Source organism: Canis lupus, chromosome 12 (genome assembly GCF_048164855.1).
Source record: "Canis lupus baileyi chromosome 12, mCanLup2.hap1, whole genome shotgun sequence".
NCBI classification, from domain to species: Eukaryota; Metazoa; Chordata; class Mammalia; order Carnivora; family Canidae; genus Canis; species Canis lupus.
Genome location: NC_132849.1, coordinates 6,674,468 through 6,693,939, shown reverse-complemented (window position 1 = coordinate 6,693,939; position 19,472 = coordinate 6,674,468). Strand labels below are relative to the sequence as shown.

Sequence of the window (19,472 nt, the reverse complement as noted above, 5' to 3'; positions counted from 1 at the left end):
GGGTTCAGATCTTGGCCCTACCATTCAGCAGCTATATGACCCTCTTTTGCCATGTGGAGAACTATTTGAAACCCTAGAGTTGGTAGGGAGATTATTGTAAGCTGAAGACATTTGAGATTCATCAGACACAGGAAGAAGCCCTGTTGGAACTTCCTTTATCTGACTAAAAGCAGCAACTTCTGGGAAATGAGGCTGCCATAAATCCCCTCTTTGGAGGGAGTTGCATGGCCATGAAGAAGACAGAAAGACCACTGCACCTGCGTAAACAAACATTGTCACAAACTTTCTTATCTCTCATTTGTTCTAAAACCTCATTTGTCTTTCCTAAAGAAACCAATTTGTTCTTCCCATAGAAGCCTTTTCTCCCTCCTCCCTTTTCACTACTAAGTTTAACCTTTAACCTTTTAGTGAGCTAGCTACTTTTGTTAGTTTCCCTATGCATATGAATAAACCTCTTTTTCCCCTGTTATCTATCTTCTGTCACTTTAATTCTCAAGCCTCCAATAACTGAACATAAAGGGTAGAGGAAATTTTTTTCTGCCTGGCAGCCTCATCTGGCTTATTTTTAAAATGAGAATAATATAGTAACTATGAAACTTAGAGGTTGGTTATGGAGGCTGAATGAGATATATATCATGTTTGGAATGTAGTGAGTACTAAATAAATATTCTCTCTCATATATATAATACAGATATATATACATACCCATATAGATATAGATACATATGGGCAGCCCGGGTGGCTCAGTGGTTTAGTGCAGCCTTCAGCCCAGGGCCTGATTCTGGAGACCCAGGATCCAGTCCCACGTCAGGTTCCCTGCAGGGAGCCTGCTTCTCCCTCCCTATGTCTCTGCCTCTCTCTCTCTCTCTCTGTCTCTCATGAATAAATAAATAAAATCTTAAAAAAAAAGATATAGATATATATATACATACATATAGCATATAATGAATCCTGCATCTGTTCTGAAGATTAAAATTAAATAATAGAGGGGAAACTACTTTGAAAGAAATAATCATTTGATAAATGATTAACAATGGGAACATGGTGTTATCATTATTATAGCTATAACTATTATGCCCATCTTCATTGCCTCCTTTGAACAAGGCCACCAGATCTGGCCACATAGATTGTACACTACAGACATCCAAAGGTGTCATTCAAATGTAACCTTCCCTTTGTACCTGAGAGCACAGAACAACTGCTTTTCCAGGTGACACTACACTTCCCTCACAGCATCTCCCTCCAAAGTCTGAGGAATAGCACCTACCCTATAGAGTCATTCATTTGCTAATCATTAATTCAGTGAAGGTAAGCTGAAGACATGCTATGTGCAAGGACAGGGCATACAAAGGTAAAGGAGACGCAGGTCCCTGCCCTCACCTTGACACTTCCCATGGGTCCTGAGCAGCAATAAGTAGAATGCAATGTAGTGAGTGTAAAAGTGGGCATGTGTACAAAATGGTACAAGTGTGTTACATAGCTCCCCTTATTTATGGTTTAGCTTTCTGTGGTTTCAGTTACTTGTGGTCAGCTGTGGTCCAGAAGCAGATGATACCCCTCTGACCTATCATCAGAAGGTCAATAGCAGCCCAACACTATGTCACAGTGCCAACATCATTCACCTCACTCCATCATACAGGCATTTTATCATCTCACATTACCACAAGAAGGGTAAGTACAGTACAATACTATTTTGAGAGAGAAACCACATTCACATATTTTTGTTTCAGTATATTGTTATAATTTCTCTATTTTATTATTAGTTAATCTCTTAGTTGCCTCATTTATAAATTAAACTTTATCACAGTTATGTATGTATAGGAAAAAACATAGTATACATAGGGTTTGGTTCGATCCACAGTTTCAGGCATCCACCACTGGGGGTCTTGGTACTACTATCCCTTGGTAGTAAGGGGGCACTACTATACCAGGTTTCCTTCTTAGTGATAGTAGTAGTGGGGTAGAGGCAGAGTGGTTAACAACAGCAAAAAAATGAGAAAGTCTACTTCTCTTCAAAAATAAAAATTCCCAGAAGCACCATAATAAAAAAAAATTAACATGTCTCTGTAATGGGGCCCACACTGCTAGAGAAAGCCCGTGGGGAATCTTCTTTATTGACAAAAAGGGACCGGACACTCTGTTGAGTGTTCCCCAAATCTTTCTGGCAGGAGGAAGGTTCAAAAATAGCTCTCCTAACACTGGACCCAACCCAACCCCAACTTCGGAGTATGTGGAGGGGGGAGAGGAAAAGGGATGGAGATCTATCACTTAAACCCCATCTCCAGTGAATTTCAAATATAGACTCTTATCTAACATGAAGACTCAGTTCTCAGATGATGGACAAAAATCTGTCAACTTTAGACATAAGGCTTCTCTTTAGATCTACATGTCTCTCTCAAAGAGGCCATAACTCAGAGTCAGAAGACTGAAGATGGACCCTCAACCTTGTCCGTTACTTGTTGTGTAATCTTGGGCAAACCACTGAGCCTCAACATTCTCATCTATAAAATGGTTATAACATTGTCTTCACAAGTTTGTTCTTTGGACATTATACACCATTATTATTATTACATGCCAAGGAATGGAGGTAAGATCTCAAGAGAGAAGCAAAGGCCCAGAAGTCCCTTCCATTCCCATTTGGGGTTTGCATCCCCAGAGCTGCCTGCCCACCAGCCTCTAAGGAGCCTCTGTAACTTGTTACAGAAAGGTAATCTTATCCTGGAGCATTGTGCTACCAAGCTGGTGAGCTCAGCCCTTCCCTGGCTCCAGCATCTTAATTTGTAAAGAAGGAATTCTGAGGCTATCAGAAAGGAAGTCAAATTGTTTTCGGAAAACAATAGCCAAGTAACTACAAGTCATTAGCTTCCTCCCTGGGGCCTGAAATCAAGCATGTCTGGGTAGCTAAAAGGACTGGTAGCACTGTTTACTTAAAGACCTCTGGACAAGGCCCATAAATTAATTCCTGTGCATGACTTTCTGGAATGAGAGGAGGTGAGTCATGGAAATGGGAGAATGTCTGGGAGCGGAGAAGAGATTTCTGTTTCTTCAGAGCACAGCTAAATCCCTAATGCTAGCCTGTCTCTCCTGTTCCTCAGGGTGAGAGGAGAGTTTCATTTCGTTACAGATATGTGCCCTGTGGACATCTGCCTTTCAAGATGACCCTTAATAAGTTTCTTCCTAAAGCAGGAAACAAACAAACAAACAAACAAACAAAAACCAACTCTGTTCCTTGCCTTCCCCCTGAAGGCCTCTGGGAAGCTAGATGCTTCTCAGGCAGGGTGTTCTAGAAATTTCTGTGGACAGGCATTCCCTCAGTGACAGGAGCAGACCAAAGTTATGATCCAGAATCATGACTTCTTAGAGGGTTGTCTCTGCCACACCGATCTCAAGGACTCACAAATAACAAAACACTGGAGCTTGACAAGAACTTAAAGGGCGACTACGTCAGATGAGGACACTCAGGCCCACAGTGGTGAGGCAGCTTGTCCAAGATCAGGAGCAGAAGCCAGATCTTTCAAAGAATTGAGGAAATCTGGGGACTTCCCTTAGGGCAGAACAGACCAATTAACTGATAACAGATCCTCTGACCTCTGCTGGGTCTCTTAGCTGAAAGTCCCTGGAGTTTAACCTATTAAGAACTAAAGAAAAACACCTCTTTGCGTCCTGATACAGCTTGTCTCCAAGATCTAGTGATGACTCTAGATCCTGAAGGGTTTTGAGAGGATACGTAAAACTTTTGCTCTTAAGCTATTTTTAAACACCTCTGGCCAAATCATGAACTTGCTGATTTGGACTTTAGCCAAAGGATCTTCTATTACATGCATGGATCCCTAGAAGATTTATGGTGAGGTTCATGGGGCCTAGGAACCCCTGCATTCATACACAAAATTTTAGGGAAGAGGGACCACAGTCTTGATCTATTCACAAAGCATTCTTCATCCAGATAAAGTTAAAGATCACTGCTCTAGGTTGAGAAGTTCAAGAAAGGTTATTTTTTTACCAACCTCCAAGGTAATTGAAATGGCTGATAAATCTAACAGAGGTCAACATGACCTACCCTTTCCCTGACCTAGAAGCCTCTTATCAAACAGGTTGAAATCTGTTGCGCAGATATGAGGTGAGCTTCTCAGTCCAGTCTTCACCTGTTGGATATTAAAAGGCCCTCTGAGATCAGGTCGTCCATCCCTTCCTTTTATAACTTCTAAAGCCACACAACTACCAAAGGCCAGCACCTAACTTTAATCATGCCAAGGTCAGCACTCTTTAAGCTGCCTCATAACATTTCCTAGTATATATTAATACTTGGGGTGGGGGTGAGGAGATCACACAATAGCTTATTATTCTACAATTATGGAAATTAGGAATTATGGAGACTGAGATATACCACAATATGCCATCTACAAGGTGGAGACTAGGAAAACCAGTGATATAATTCAGTCTGAGTCTGGAGGTCTGAGAACTAGGGAAGCTGTGATGTAAGTTCCAGAATCCAATAGCCCAAAAATCAGGAGCTCCAATATCCAAATATCCAGGAGATGGATGTCCTAGCTCAAGGAGACAGAATTTGCCCTTCCTCTACTTTTTTGTTCTTTTGGGCCCTCAACAGATTAGATGATGCCTGCCCAAATTGGTAAGGGAAGAGGATCTCTTCACTTGAGTCTACTGAATCAAATGCTAATCTCTTCTGAAAACACCCTCACAGACACACCCAGATATCATGTTTCACCAGTTATCTGGGCGACCTTAGCCCAGTCAAGTTGACACATAAAATTAACCACCATAATAAGAAAAAGAGTGCTAGGGAAGACATAAATCACTAGCATAACTAGTGATCCCTGGGTGTCTCCAGCCAACTTGATCAATGAGAAGTAAAAATTTGTTAGTGGTGCCAATCTCCAAGAACCCTTCAGTCTTGAAAACCCTTTGACTAGGTGCTGGGCTAACAAATGCAGCATAAACCAAGGGATTTGTCCCTAAATTTGCAATCTTTCACAAACTAATAGGGATTTTTCAAATACTTAGTGAATAAAGAGGAAAAGGCCAAGTAGGTCTCCAAACTGAAAACAGCTGTGTCCTAAAAGCCCCAATGTAAATTGGTGATGTGCTATTTGGAGTACATTTTCCTGTAGAAATAATGTTGTAAAGTGTAGGTAGCTTCCCAGGCTAGACCCTAAAAGCTTATTTAAGGCATAATGTTGCTTAACTACAGCGCTGAGAGTACTGGAGACTCTAACAACCTAGTTAAGATGGTCTCAGGATGGGAAATAATGATGCCAAGTACTGACTAGGGACTCCAGGAATACATCCCCCTCTCTAGAGTTTCCAAAGAGTCTCTATCCCACACTACACTGAGGCTGGCATCTTCCTGCCTCCTTCTCTTCACAGAGAAGGGAAATAACATATACTTATCTCCTAATTTTGTTAATGAAAGAACTGACCCCTTCCACAATATCTCTTTCATAAAGGAATCTCTGGCCCCAGTCACAAATAGAAAGCTTTATTTTTTCTAACCCTTCTAGTGTTTTCCAAGTATCAAAAGTAAAAGCATATTATGCTTTTTGGTAGTACAGAAAAAGTGTAAACAGGACTTAAAATCCCCTATAATCACTGTTAACATATTGATACCTATTTTTATTCACCACATTTGTATCATTAAAATTTTTTTACAAAACTGAAATTGTATTATGAACATTGTCTTGTAATCTGATTTCCTTTCACTTAACAATATGTCAGGGACATTTTCTATGTTGATAGATATACATCTTCTTCACCTTTTTAATGATTATCAGGAGTATAGTGAAGGAAATGGCACCCAAAGGCAAAACAATCTGTTAATCTGTTTGTGTCTTTCTGTCTAGAAGAATGTTACCACTACACTAGAATTTGCAAAGACTGACACCTGTGTGGTACATCCTAGACTGGTATGTCTCCTATTTCCCTGGTTGAGTCCTTGGGTTACACAGTTTCCTACTCTTTGGATTTACCAACATTCATTTCACTCCCTGTTATTGGGCATTTCAATTTTTTGATACTATAAATATCACTTGTTGAAGGTAAGTAGTACCCTTTTGAATTTCTAAAACAAAGTAATTTGTGCTACTAACATATTCCCTCTCTGCCCCGAGTGAGTTACTCCATGTGATTCTGAGCCCTCATTTCAAAGCCTTGCAAACAGCTCGTGGGAAAAAGCAGAATTTCTGAACAATTCAAAACAAAACAAAAAATACTAGGCTCCCTATCAACCAACCCCTTCCCCACCACATGTAAAACACAAAAGGAAGTGGCTGGGTGAGTGGTGAATAAGTAGAGATAAGAGTGACCTTGACAGAGCCTGAGAAAACTCTGCAAAAATCTTGAGAAGGGATTTCTATGGGGAAACATGGGTAGAATTTTAAATCCTGAGCAGCTAAACAAAACTTTGTCAAAACTCTTGCCTCCTCCGTGGGGCCTGCTGCTCCCAAAACAACTATCTCCTGTGCCTCTTGCCTCCAGCCCTGCCCAGGGTTCAGTGCTCTCCAATGTATCCCTGGAATTGAACAGCAGCTCTGCCCATGGAGGCGAGGACATGTGCAAGACACAAAGGCTGATGGAACAGTGAGAGCCCAAGGAGAAAAGTGCTGATCAGGGACTTAGGAGACCTGAGCTCAGGTCCTAACTGACACTTAGAGTCAAGTGAACTTGAGAAGTCACTCATGCTCTTTGGCCCTCAGTTTCCATATTGGTAAAAAGAAGAGATTGAGTTAGATTACAGTGACTGTTCCTTCCAGTTCAGTGTCTATGATTCTAGACAATTGGTTCTCTCTATACCAAGCCAAAGCTTGGAAGAAGCTAAAGTTTGACTTGAATGCCCAACTTTATATGTGCTCTTGTAGTTGTTCTCTGGGTAGCACAAAATATGTCCTTAGACCTTTTTTATTCCAGCTGGTGGCACTGTATTGAAAACTCAAGGTCATACCAGGTAAGGAGAACAGAAGTAAGCAAACACTTGGAGGCGTGTTTCAATCAGGATGGTTTCAGCTGACAATAAGGGAAAGCCCAGGTGCTTCCAATCACACTGCCACTATACTGTGGGAAAGTAGAGGGTATGTTAATGGCAATGGATGGCCTACTCCTTACTTATCCATGTATTTATTCATTTGAAAACCCCACTGAGTTTAGTACTGTGTTGGGAACCAGATGTACAAGTGACTCAAACATGACATCTACATTAAAAGTCACCAAAACCTAAGGTGTCATAAAGTGTCTGGGGTGCCCAGACCCCTCTGAGAGCCAAATGAGTGGTGTTGCCAGCCAAGAATTCCATGGGTATGGAGAACTAGTTGGAAGAAAAATGGTGTCTTGGTTTAGCTCGCCATGTCTAGGAGGATATCCCTATATCTAGATTGCGGAGGCTGGGCAATACATGCTGTAAGTTGATGGCAGAGGCTATAAAAAGGATCAAGGTGGAGCTCTGACCTTGAAGGAAATTGAAATGAAATTAGGAACCTTGCCCGTTGGCATCTATTCACCCTATACACAAGGGTGCAGAGAGAGAAAGTCACATTCTAGTTCTGGCTTATTAACCATGGATGTGCAAGTGGCCTTATCATGATGGTTGAAGCATATACCTGACCTGAATAGGAGGGAACCTTGACGGGTATGACTGTCAAACAAATGATAATAACAGAAGCAACAATACTAACACAGTGCCAGACAGTGATCTAAGTCCTTAATACATGGTGGCTCATTGAATCTTCATAATAACTCAGTATAAGTACTAGTGCCCCCATTCTACATAGGAGGGAAGCAAGAATAGAGACTTTGTCCAGGGTCACACACTGGTTAGTGGTACAGCTAGGATTTGAATCCAGGCAGCTGATTTCAATGTCTGTGCACTCAACCACAAAATCAACTACACGACAATGTGAGAAATGCCACAGTAGAGCTAAAGTCAGAAGGCTGTAGGAACCGAGAATGGGGCAAGTCACAAAAGTGCCAGGGGAGCTCCACAGAAGGAAAGACATTGTGGTATGTCTTGAAGAGTGAGTAGAAGCTCTCCAGATGGAGAAATGGGGAGAAGTACATCTCGGGCAGTATGAGACAGCATGAGCAAAGGCATGAGGTAAGAAAGAGAGATGGCATTTTTAAAGACCACTAAATAATTCTACATTGTTAGACCAAAAGGTATGTGGGAACTTGGCTTGTAAAGAAGTCAGAGTTTAGGGCCAGATTTTTAGGAGCTTTGCAAGCCACGTTAATTTGTTCTGGAGAGAGCCAAACAACGGGATGAGTCAGGATTGTTTTCCAATTTTCAGGGACTCACAGGATGATTTCTTAGTTGCCCTATCTTGGATCACACCCAATATAAGATCACTTCTGCTTTGGCTCCCTGCTCCCTGCTTTTAGCTTCCCCACCCCCAGCAATTAGAGGCAGAGCTCAGGGCCAAGAATTTCAGTCTTACTCCCAGTCCAGGGCTGGGTGAACACATAGTTGCTTGAAGGCAGAGCTGGGCAGAACACCACAGTAGTCTTTTCCCATGGAATCCTGGGCTCCTCTCTCACCCTAAGACTGCCCAAATCCAAGAAAATCCAAATGGAATGGCAGCAAATAACTTATTTTCTTTAGAATCTCCATAAAGAGCCCTAAGAATAAGCACCTTCATCAGAAGGCTCCCTTGGACTTTGTAAGTAAAGGGATAAATAGACATTATATCTTGATTCCTCCAACAACACATCTTCCAATTCACCAGTCAATTGTCATTCTCTCGAGGACACCCCTGCAGCCTTACTAAACATCATGCATCTTTCAAGTTACTATGTTTCTACATCCAAAAGTTTCCCCTACTTATAAGTAGAATAGGCTAGACCTACTTATAGGCCTCAGGCCACCCGGTTCTTGGTGTCTCTGTGACCATTAAGAAAGAAGCTACTGGAGGTCCTGTGGCCTCCAGGGCAGAGTAACACACTCACAGCAACAATCCAACAGCAGCCCCAAAGCCCCAAGGTATGTCAGAAAGAACTCTGAGCTCAACTCAAATGCAAGCTCTGTCACTTGTGGCTGTGTGAATGGGCAAGATCCCCTTAACCTCTTCAAAGCTAAAGTCCTCATTGTAAAACAAGTATTCCTTTTATAAAAAGACTGTTCTGCCCGGGACAAATCCATCCCAATATTGTAATGAACTAATGTGTTCCAAACCACAAAGTGCCATGCAACCTATATTATTATCAGACTCTTGCTCTCCCATACCATGGGAGAGCTCTTCCAATGAGTGGAAACTATTAGGGCTTGCCAGTAGCATGTCAACAACCAGGAACAGCTTAGCATGGAGCTGTGCCCATAATTGTAGGACAGAACAGGCAAAGTGCAGGAAATATGTCAGGTCAGCTTCTGTATAAACCAGGGTGGGGACTGGTAGGGGAGGCGGGAAGTTTTTCCCACTGCTGTTGTTCCTGTATGCCTTCATGCCCATTCTCCTCCTGATCGCATCTCTATCCCCAGGCCCAGGTAGTGAAGTGGTGCTCAAAGACTCTAGAGTCCAGAAGCTGTTGGCACAGACCATCCCCAGGGGTGGGGGGAAGCCCTATAAGAGGTTTATTTGTGTTTTACTTTTGATAAAGTAATAAGGTAGACAAGTCAAAGACAGATTTGGATCTTTCTAGTTTGATCAGTTGAGATCACAAAGAGGGGCTTGGCCTGATGGGAAGAAGTCCACAGGTAGGACAGAAGGAAGTCAGGCATACTGAACCCAGAGGAAAGAGGGACATGAACAGAGCATGCTGGTATTTGAAAGACTGGCCTAAGAGGAAGATCTGCCTTATTCGGGGCAGCTCAAAAGAGTGGAGCTAGGATCTATGGTAGGAACGAGGAGAAAGAGGATGGTTAACATGAATTTAATCTTATTGGAAATCGAAGTGCTTCACAAGTATCACGACATCAAGTCTTCACAACGATACCATGAAATGGTTACTATTATTACCTTCTATTTTACAGGTGAAGAATCCAAGGCATAGAGGCTAGACAACTTGCCCAAACCACATAGTAAGTAAATGACTGAGCCAGCCTCCAAAACCAAATGTTCTAGCTTCAGAGTCCTATAAAAGCTTTCTGCCTAGTATAAGAAAGGTACTTTCAGAGGTTGTCAATTTAAAAAAGAGGGAGCTGTTTTATGGGAGTATTTAGGCTAAGGCTAAGGAGCCATTTTCATGGGATGCTTTTTTGGCAGAAAGTGTGAGAAACCAAAGCTTCCACTTTAGGCTTGGGGAGGAGGGAGAGAGAGGCTGGGGGTGGGGGAAGAAAATGGAAGGAACATGAGAGGAAAGATGGAGAGGAAGAGGAAAATGAGGAGGAGGGGGGGACATTTGTTGGAAGAATGTTGGGAGTGGAATGCAGAATAAAAAAAAAAACAAAACAATAACAACAACAACAAAAAACTTCTGAAGATTCAGATTTGAGAACCAGAAGGACTGCCTAGGATCCAGGGAACAGGAACGAATTAACCATTTCTTTGGGGCACAAATACCCAAATAAATTAGCTCTAATGGATTTCTGTCTTTTTGCCATTCTGTGAAGGATTCAAATTCCAGGAAAGAACATTCCTTCAGCCTAGCCTTGGAAAGATTGTTTAAAAAAAAAAAAACACTAATATTCGTGGTGTGTTTATTTTCTACCAGGCACTGTTATAAGCACTATATTTACACACATTTTCTTATCACAATAAACCTATGAAGAGGATACTATTTAGTTAAGAAACCGAACCACGGAGAGTTTGAGTTAGCAGTCCAAATGAGCACAGTCTAGTGGCAGAGCTGGGATCTAAGCCGAGGCCATGTGGTGCCACCATGTCATGCTCCCCCTAACATCAACAGGGAAAGAGCATGTCCCTCAAAGCAGAATTTTTTATGCTGATGAAGGAGGGGAATGGATGTGAAGAGATAAAACCCACAGATGTTCTCTTATTGCTTCGTCCTGTTAGAGGAAAAAGGGAGGACTCCTGAGGTGACTTCTAGCCAAGAATTCGACATTCAAGTCTCTGTGCTTACCCTCTGACCATTGCAAGGGGAAGATGAAAGCAAGCTAGGAGCAAAAAGAATTAAATAACAGATGTAGAACAATGAAGTTGTTAGATATCTATAACAAAAAGACCGAATGAAATGCAGATATAAGAGAATTAATAATTTCTGAACAGGAAACCCCCAAATGACAAAATTCTGAGGGAATAAAATCCAAGCCTATAAAAGCTAACTCGAAAGACAACAAAGGAAAGATTCCAAATACGGAAGAACTTTGAGAAACTGAGATCAACTGGAGAAAAGCAAAAGCCAATTTCTCACAAATACTAAAGACATGATGTGAGGCTCTAAGTATTCTAAGAGGCTAGGCTCCACTGAGGTTCAGGATGAGAATTTAGAGTCAGGCTGCTGGGGTTAAATCCTACCCCCAGCACCACCACTTGTGGTGCCTTGGGAAAGTTGCATGATCCCTCCGGGTTCCAGTGTTCTTACATGTAAAATTGTAATAATGCCTATGTCAGAGGAAGGTTGCAAGAAGAAAACAAAGTGTGAGAATGTGTTAAGCACAGTGCCTGACACAGAGCAGGTGCTTACCAAATATTAGCTAGTGGGCCACTATTTGTTAGCTCCTACAGGCCCAACAGTCTTGGGACAGCACACAGGGACCCCTTGGATTGGAGCCAGTCCCTCTTGGATTGGAATCACAAGTAGCAAGCCTAGAACAGCAGAGATCTGGACCAGCATAGGAAGCCAAGGAAGTCAGTGCTGTGAACAGATGAAGACAGGCATGGAAGGGCCCTCAACAGATAGATGCTCAGGGTTAGGAGAGGAAATAAAATCCTCATCTAAGAGTCCAGATGCTGGAGGGCCAGAAATGAGGCTCTGGAACAACATTCCACCTGAACTATAATTGTAAGAGCTCTTTGTATAACTCTCAGAAAACCCCTTTGAGATCTCCCAGGAGTCAAAGAACAGAGCCCTGGGCTGGCAATCAAGAGCCATTCTGTGGCCACAGGTAAGTCATTTATACTTTCAGGGTCTCAAGTTCCTTGTCTGAAAAACCGGGGGTGGTGATATCCACCTCAAATCACTACAGTGCAGATTAAATTAGGTGATGCCTGTAAATCTCCTGGCACATGGTAGATGCCAAATAAATAATAGCTTTCCTCCCTTCCACCCACTGTTATAAAACAAACAGTTATACATTAAACAGGGAGTCTGGTGGGGGCAGAAGAATAAGGTAAGTGGCTGCTTTTTAAACTTAATTTCCAGAACATTCCTGTGTTCCAGCAAATCCATCTCTTTGCCAGTCTCACAGTCTGGAATGACCTCCCCATTTCATCCTATCCCACCTTGTCTAGCAAAAATATTTCATCCTTCAAGGCCAAGTACAAATATCACTACCTCAAGGAACTGTTTCTGGAAATTCCCTCAGCATGTGACTTATTCTCCAGTTTTGCACGTATATCTCTCTGCTGTATGCTGTAATCAGCTTTTGAAAACAGAGACTGTCTTATACACTTTGTTATTATTCACAGTCTAGGCTACATCATGCATTTTTTTAGCACCTTACTTTCATGGGTTCTAGGGAGCATCCTGTCTGGAGTAATACCTAGTACCTCCACGTTGGCCTTACCAATACTCCATAAGAACAGAGGAGGGGCTTATCTAGTTGGGATATTTGGGAACAAGGATTGGGCATGCAAGGCCAACTTGATTGTTCAGTACAGTGGCTAGGGTCCCAAATACTGGTAGGGCCACACAAAAAAGTTTTGATTTCTTTTAAAATCAGAAGAAAAGGGGCAACTGGGTGGCTCAGTTGGTTAAGCATCTGCCTTTGGCTCAGGTCATGATCCTGGGGGTCCTGGGATGGAGCCCTACATCAGGCTCCGTGCTCAGTGGGAAACCTGCTTCTCCCTCTCCCTGTACCTGCCCTTCTCCCTGCTTGTGCTCTCTCTGTCAAGTAAATAAATAAAATATTTTTAAAAATAAAATTGGAAAAAATCTTTTAGGTTGGGTCCAACAAAAAATTATTTTTTAAGATTTATTTATTTTATTCAGAGAGAGTGAGAGGGACAGAGAGAGAGAATCCCAAGCAGAGCATGGAGCCTGACAGAGGGCTCAATCCCATGAGATCATGACCTGAGTCAAAATCAAGAGCCATACACCCAACTTACTGAGCTACCCAGGCACCCCCAAGAAAACATGTTAAAATGTAATGCTAATAAAGAAATGTAATGCTAAATTCATCCTTATGGCAATGCAAATATAATTTTTAGTATTTGTTATGGAGGAGGGGACCTCTGAAGGCAAAAGTGCCTATGACCCATAAAAGTCATGATGCAGCTCTGTGGGCATGGGTGACCCTTACTCTCTCTTCCTCATAGGGAGCTGTCTGCCATCAGTAAGCTAGCATTTAGCCTGCTCCTTCATGCTCACCATTGGACAGGGGTATAGCTATGTCCAGCATTGCTGGGTGACTGGGAAGAAAAGCCCACTGCTGTTACATACCATAGGCTAAGCCTTGACCCTTAGGCTCATCAGTAATAAATGTGATATATTGATGTCTTTCCACCTGGCTGCTGTGCCATTCTCGCCTATTTTTCCAGACTTGGATAGAAAAGGGGATGTCTTTTATTTGAACACCTGCAATCATTGTATCAATCCTTTAAGTGACCTTGTCAGGTAAATATGACCCTTAGTCAACAGATGAAGAGAATTTTCAGAATTGAGTCAAGGTCGGTTAACAAATGGGTTTGGAACCCTGTCTTTTGGACTCCAAGTTAAAGCTCCTTTCTGCCACTACATTAAGAAATTGAGTGTTGAATCAAAATGGCCAGAGGATATTTACCAGGCCCCACAGAGCTTGGTTGAGTCTTTCCCAGAATCGTTAACTTGACAATTAGAAGCTCTAGCTGAAACCTTTGACATTTGCCATTCCTTTAATAAACGCTTTATAAAGTTCTAAATCCATTTTCCTGCCATGAAGACACTTCATCTGTTGGAATATATTTTGACACTCTCTTCTGCTATCTTTATAGGAACAGACTGGGGGTAGGGGTTCTTTATTTACTAAAGTATTTAGGATATAAATATAATGTTTGATTTTCATGGAGACAGACATAAATATGAATAATAAGGTACTTCTTGAAATTAAACTTCCATTCCAGGAGGCCAACACTCAGGATTAGCCCTTTCTACTATGTCTGGTCTGTAATTAAATTTCCCCACTAAGAGATGGAAGGGAAAGAGGCTTTGGGGATGAAACTGACACATGGCTGTTCTTCTGCCATTATTCTTGGAAGACTCTGTTTCCTCTCAAACCAAAACCCAATAGATCAGGGGCCTCAGATATTTGCTAAAAGAAATGTTGTGGGAGAAAGGAATCTCCCACTTTCTTTGCCAGATGGAATTCCAAGATTGTTGGGCAAGATGAAGTAAAGGATTTGCCAGAGGAGAGTCCTTAATTTCCACCTTGGATTTGCATGCATTTCTGCCTCACCTTGTTGCTATCCACCAACCCCAACTAATTGTGAAGCTTGGCTCACCCAAGTGCCTGCAGTTCCTTCACAGCAAAGATTCAGACAAGATTAAGGCAAGCCAGATTCTGTTTTCTAAGCTAGGCTTATGTTCACAAAACATTCTACAAGATGGTTTTGCAAATACAGGTGAAGCATCTGAGCAGCCTAAGTTAGCTCTCTTTGCTGTAAGTGCCATAGACTTTGCATTCTCCTCTCTCCCTCATGTTTCATACACACATACACATTACTCTTCTTCGTCCTTTCTTCCTGTTGGACTGTGAGCTCCATGAAGGCAGGGACCATGGCTGTCTTGTTCACAGCTTTGAGCTCAGTGTGTGGCTGTAGAGAACACAGGTTAAGAACATGGGCTCAAGGGGAAGATAGACCTGGATTTGAATCCAACTGAGCTACTTAATTCATTGTAGGACTTACAGAAAGTGACTCCCTATTAGTCAGTATTCTCATCTGTAAAATGTGGGTGATAATAGTTCCTAGAAGATTAAATTAGCTCACACATATAAAGCATCCAATTGTTTTGGCCCCTGGTACTTTATAAGTGCTTATTTAGTGTATTTTCACTACTAAATGAGTATTTTGAGTAGAATTTTTAAAAACGAGATTGAGCTCAGGCAAGAAGAATGCAGAGGACTGGCCTCATTAAGGGGGATTCTTCTCCAGCCCCCTGGGATATTGCCTGATTGGCTTCTGGGGTGGGAGTGTCCTCACCAAGGAGGCCAATGAGCAGATCCTAAACAGTCCCAGGAGGAATAGCTCCTGCCATGCTCACCTTCCCTCTCCTCCTGCCCCTACTCCCACAGCAGTGGGAACTGAGACCCTTTGTTCAGTGAGACTCCTTGTTCCCGAGAAGAACCTGATCCAGAGCAAGGGAGACAAGTTCCACTCTGGAGGAAGTGTGCCCAGGTCTCTCACCTGCCCCGGGTGAACATCTCAGTCTGCGAGGCTATCAGCTCAGAGCCTGCCCCTGCTTCCCGGGTTTGTCCAGCCCTCATGGCTCTCCTGATAGTCCCCTGTGGGAACGGCTACCCTCAGAGGCCTGGGGCAGGAGTGCAGCTGAGAGGGGGGCTCTCTTTCAAATAAAGACTGGTGGTTGTGGGTGTAGGTGTGTGTGTCATGGGAGGGGCAGACTAAGATGGGGGACCTATGTAAGGGTGCCCCATATTAACATATTGAAAACTCCAATACAAATGTGATAAATTGAAGTTTGGGGGGAAAGAAAAGAAAATGCAAAGAAATGTGTTAAAGCACTCGATTGTCCTCAAAAGGCTAAATTGTCTCCACTCCAATCATAAGACTACAATCAGTCCTATGAAATGTTCAAGAAGCTCTAGAACTTAATTACAAACAAAAGTCTCTAAAGCATTACATTTAAAAACATGCACTAGGGACGCCTGGGTGGCTCAGTGGTTAAGCGCCTGCCTTCAGCTCAGGGCGTGATCCTGGAGTCCCGGGATCGAGTCCCACATGGGGCTCCCTGCATGAAGCCTGCTTCTCCCTCAGCCTGTGCCTCTGCCTCTCTCTCTCTCTGTTTTTCATGAACAAGTAAATAAAATCTTTTTTAAAAAATGCGATAAACGTTTCTTACCTTAGGAGATTTGGGGTATTCTTTCTTTGTTCAGTTACTACATCAGATATTTTGTTAGTTTTTCCTTTTGATGATTTTATCTTTATACCAATATCTGAGTTAGTGTCTTTAGATACTCTCCTTCTCACCATAGAAAGGGCTTTTTTCTTCTGATTATATATATAATACATACTCAACATAAAAAAAAATTCACAATACATAAGCCATAAGGAAAAAAGTAAAAAATTCACCTGAAATGCCACTACCTTGAAATAATAACTATTAACATTCAATGATTATATATCTATGTAATCTATACATCAATATTTATATTTGTATAGATATGCAGACACATATGTGACTTTTCATAAAAGTTGTAGATTTTCAAAAATTATGAAGACCTGTATTTTCTTCAGTGCAGTGTTCTATATATTCCTGACACAAAGATCTAGGAAATAGGGTGGTGTCTGATATGTATCTCAGTTTTATCTACCTATGTATAACTAGATATATGTATCATAAAATATCTATAAGCAAGTAGAGATTTGTATGGCTAGCTATATACAACTGCCTAAATAGAGATCAGCTTATATGACATGTGCATTTTTTTTGGCATCCTAATATGAATTCCTACATTGTCAACCAATCATCCTGTATGTATAACAAAGAATATGATCCATTTTGTTCTTTTATAAGTTTCATATATAATTTGTGATTTGTTACTTTAAAGATTAACCTAGCACATGTCACAAGGCAGTGGTAACATGGCATATATACAAACCTGAGATCATGGGGATCCCTGGGTGGCTCAGTGGTTTAGCGCTTGCCTTTGGCCCAGTGTGCGATCCTGGAGTCCCCGGATGGGGTTCCGCGTCGGGCTCCCGGCGTGGAGCCGGCTTCTCCCTCTGCCTGTGGCTCTGCCTCTCTCTCTATGTTTATCATGAATGAATGAATGAATGAATGAATGAATGAATGAATGAATGAATCTTTAAAAAAAAAAACTCTGAGATCAGGAGATCTTATGATCAGGCTCTAAACCTAGGAGACTGTTTGAAATTCAAAATCCAAAGAGTGATCGCAGCTCAAAGTAGAGCAGAACACAGGGAAAAAATGTCAACTCTGAAAGGAAACTGTGAGATCACCTACTGCAAATCACTCACTTTAGGAATGATGAAACCAGAACCCACTAAAGTGGACAGCATATCTAGTGTGGCTGAACTTCTACTGCTTTCCTGAATCATCACCCCACCTCTTTCTATCAGATTTTTGTTTCCCATTACATGTGGCAAAGCTGGTTTTCTTTTTTCCCAAAGCACATTTGCCCAGGAAATACTTGCATCTGTTTAATTCAGACATTTTCAGAGATTGAGTCAGAGGTGGAAATAGAGGAAACACGGTCCCTGAGAAATCAGATTTCATTATATCTAGAAAGGGCAGACAAGGGTAGAGGAAATAATAGTATTATAACAATTCTAACAATAGCAAGGCTGTGCAGCACTTACTGTGTTTCAAACACTGTCCTCCTACTTTAAATATTAATTTAAGCAAATAATGTACATATATTCTCAGATCCATACAACCACTCAGTGAAGCAGCCACTCTTATCCCTCCTCTCAGGAGGAAACTGAGGCATACAGAAGTTAGGAGACTTTCCAGGATTATATAGCTAGGGAGTGGCGGAGCCAGGATTATGAACTCAACAATCCAGCTCTGAATTCCAGCCTCTTGAGGACCACCCTGCATGGCCCCGCCCAGGGGCAGGAGCACAGACGTGCTGCAGGCGTGTAGCTGAGATGGTGGAAACAGAATTAATGAAGCCCTTGCTTTTGTCACCCCACATGCCTGGCAAGAGTGCAGGCGATTCCAAGGGCAGTCCTGGCCCCTCTCTCAGTTTACCCTGCCTGGGTCTGAGCCTCCTGCCCAGAGCTTCTATAACTGTTTGTTGGCCCTTTCTTGGTTCTTTGCTCCTTGTTTGTTTTTTATAACATTGAGTGAGAAGATCTTAAACATATGCAAAATTAGTCAAAATAATAAAATAAATCCCCATGTACCCAGGTCCTACCAACAAATGTTTTTAAAAACTATATTATTAATTTCATTTTTCACTCTTCTAAAATATGTTTCCATGTGTTGTATAACGTGCTTGTATATTAACACCTCATGTATTTTATAATTTATGGGTAATTAAATGAACGTACATTGCAGGGCCTGGTTATATGGCTATTAGTGATGTCAGGACATAACTGACGTGTCAAAGCGGAAATTGAGCTGGAATATCTGGGTCCTGGTTCTGGCTCCACTGCTCACTAGTGGAGTGAGTGACCTTGTACAAGTCACCTCCCTTCTCTGAACATCATCCTTCTCATCCATGAAATAGGGCTGGTAATTCTATCTACCTCTCAGGTTTGTCATGTTCAGGAATATGAAGAGCTTTACAACAGTATTGAGCCACATAAAGGTGGAGAGCAAATTAGACTAATATGAGGTGGATATCTATGGCACCAACGCTGAAAGCTGAAATCCAAGGCCAGGAGGATCAATTTGGGGATCACACCAGGAGGCATGAAGTGGAGAACCAATTGCTAACCAAAGTTACCTAGGTGGGCTTTATAATATGGCCCCTTTGTCCCTCCTGTGTATTTGAGGCAGCTCGAGTCCTAGCTGGGTGCAGGATCACTTCAGGTCAGCTGGTGCCTTTTGAGCCGCAGAGGTCATGGGATGACCGAAGAAGGGAGGCTGGGCCTCGTTTTATCTCCTCAACCCTCCTTTTTGCAGCCTAGTTGGATGTCTCCTTTGGCTGACATCTCTCCAGAATCTTCGGTGAGGAGTTCCCTACTCCAGTCCTAGCCCACAATATGGTCATCCCCAGTTACCTTGCCAGCCAGAGGGGATTTAGAGAAAGCCTTTCTGTTTTTAACACTGTGGATTCTATTGTTTAAATCATATTATAATGTTTGCCAACTTTCCTCTGACACTGCCTTATTAGGCAAGTGACTGCTTCCACTCTACCTCCAAGGACACAGAATGGGCTGGACTGGCCACCTACAGTAAGTAGAGTCAAGATGTCACCAGGGCTGGTTTCCACTGCCAGTGGAGAGAACACAAGCACACTATTGTCTCTTGATGGCCACACTGCCACCAGAAGACACCCTGCCCCACCCACTGCTGCCCAGGCTGTCCCCAGCCTCTGCAGGGGGATCAGCACCCCCCATTAATGTTCCCGCCCAGCCAGGCCCACCACTTATTTGAGGTAACAGACCTCTGTTCTGAGAGTCTCTTGGCCTCTCACAGAGGAGACACAGTGAAACAAATATAGTCCCTCTGAATAATCACAAGTCAGAGGAACAAATAAACACAGACAGACCAGCTGCCACAGCACA

The 19,472-nt window shown here is 42.3% G+C and overlaps 1 protein-coding gene across 1 annotated transcript in view; it reads right to left on the bottom strand.

Annotated features, from left to right (window-relative positions):
* Nucleotides 1–17,705, bottom strand: part of GJA5 (gap junction protein alpha 5) — a 39,820-nt gene extending 22,115 nt beyond the window's left edge. The window contains exons 1-2 of the mRNA XM_072769477.1: nucleotides 17,595–17,705; nucleotides 16,874–17,021 (exon numbers count right to left, since the gene is read on the bottom strand). The gene's annotated coding sequence lies outside the window, so the exon portion shown is untranslated. The remainder of the gene's footprint in view (nucleotides 1–16,873; nucleotides 17,022–17,594) is intronic.
* Between the last annotated feature and the right edge of the window lie 1,767 nt (nucleotides 17,706–19,472).